This window comes from Lagenorhynchus albirostris, chromosome 12 (assembly GCF_949774975.1).
Source record: "Lagenorhynchus albirostris chromosome 12, mLagAlb1.1, whole genome shotgun sequence".
Lineage (NCBI taxonomy): Eukaryota > Metazoa > Chordata > Mammalia > Artiodactyla > Delphinidae > Lagenorhynchus > Lagenorhynchus albirostris.
The window spans coordinates 75,435,180-75,437,396 of record NC_083106.1 but is presented as its reverse complement, the minus strand read 5'-3'; positions in this window follow the sequence as shown (position 1 = coordinate 75,437,396).

The following is a 2,217-nucleotide window of genomic DNA, read 5'->3' as shown; positions in this document are numbered from 1 at the left end:
TGCTTTTACCCTACCTATCCCTTATATGGTAACTGCATAGTCTGGCCACATGGGATCTCTTTCTATTCTACACAATATCTCTCTGGTTAAAACCCAGATAAGATTGGGGCTTCCCTGGTGGCGCAGTGGTTGAGAGTCCGCCTGCCGATGCAAGGGACGTGGGTTCGTGCCCCGGTCCGGGAAGATCCCATATGCCGCGGATGCGGCTGTGCCCGTGAGCCATGGCTGCTGAGCCTGCGCGTCCGGAGCCTGTGCTCCGCAGCGGGAGAGGCCACAACAGTGAGAGGCCCACGTACCGCAAAAAAACAAAAACAAAAACCCAGATAAGAAGATTCAGTGCTTTAGGTTACAGGAGAAGAAAGAACAGGAGGATAAGGAAAAGAAAGAGCAGAAAGAGGAAAAAGGGGGGAGGGGGAAGGAGGAGGAGAGGGAAAAGATGAAGAGGAAGAAGGAGAGAAAGAGGAAGAATTGAATGAAGAGGCAGGGGGGAGAGAAACCTAACATTTTTAATCAATACTATGTGTCAGCTGCTTTATTTCCAGTATGTCTATATGGTATTATGATCTTCAAAATAAACATGGGTATTGAGTATTACTTTCCAGACAATGAGACACAGTTTTCAGAGGTGAAATAACTCTCCCAAGGATACACAGATATAAGAATCAGGCTGAGATTCAATGGGAGCCTATCCTACTAGACAGCTCACGATCTTTCCACTCTCTTTGCTTTTCTTCCTCAGTCCTATTTCTGGGGAAAATGAGTCATATCTCCCCAGATTTGCCACAAGTCCAGGACACATCAATCCCATAGCATTTCGCATGAGTGACACCTGCAAGAATTGTACAATGTAGTTTCCATAAATCCATCTCTCCTCAAGTATTTATTCTACAGATGACCTACTCTTCAAATGAGAGACTCTACATTCCTTCCTTCAGTTCTGATCATTACATTTAGGTATGTCATATTCAAACCACAGGAAATTAAAAAAGAAGAAAAATCATAAAAAGAAAAGGGGGGAAAAACATTTACTTAAGAGGAACAAGGATAAGAATTATAGTGGACCTCTCATCAGAGAGCAGGAAATCAAGAAGAGAGTGAGTTAGCGTTGAAAAAAAAAACAAAAAAACCCCAAAACCTAAAATTCTGTATCTATCAAAATTATCCTCTGAAAGTGAATTAAAAATTTACAAAAAACCACAAAACTGGAATTCATCACCAGCCAACCTACTCTTCAGGAAATATTAAGCGAATTTATTCAGAGAGAAGGAAAATGATAAAGGTCAGAAACTTGGATCCACATAAAGAAAGCATTGAAGAAGCAACATATAAAGGTAAAATAAAATCTTTTTTTTCTAATTCTTATTTGATCTAAAAGATACTTCTAAGAACAATAATAACAATGTATTAGGTGATTATAAATGAGTGAAATGAGTGATATCAATGTCACAGGGGAAGCAGGGAGAAACTGAGAATAATTTTTTATAAGTACCTAAACTACTTGGTAAGAGTAAAGTATTGTTTGTTTTTTTTAATTAATTTTTATTGGAGTATAGGTGCTTTTTTTAAAATTAAATTTTATTGGAGTATACTTGCTTTGAGCATAGTATTACGGGAAATTGGACTTAAAGTAGATAAAAATGTAAATTGTAAATTGCAGGGCAATCGGTGAATTTTTAATATAATCAATATGCTAAGATAGGAGATAGAATGATATAAATTGATCAATTAAAACTAGAGAAGTCAGAGAGAAAGGGGGAAAATAAATGCAATGAATAAAAAAGAATTTCAAATATGGTAGGTATTAATCCAATTAAAATTCACATAAAATGTGCATAGTCTAAATAAACCAATTGAAAAACAGAGGTTGTTAGTGTTTTGGGTGGGTTTTTTTACATCTCTATTGGAGTATAATTGCTTTACAATGTTGTGTTAGTTTCTGCTGTATAACCAAGTGAATCAGCTATATGCATACATATATCCCCATATCCCTTCCCTCTTGCGTCTCCCTCCCACCCTCCCTATCCCACCCCTCTAGGTGGTCACAAAGCACCAAGCTGATCTCCCTGTGCTATGCAGCTGCTTCCCAATGGCTATCTATTTTGCATTTGGTAGTGTATATATGTCCATGCCACTCTCTCACTTCATCCCTGTTAGAGTGGTTTTAAAAGTAAAAATGACCCAGTTCATGTTGTCTGTAAAAGTCTACTTTATTATTTT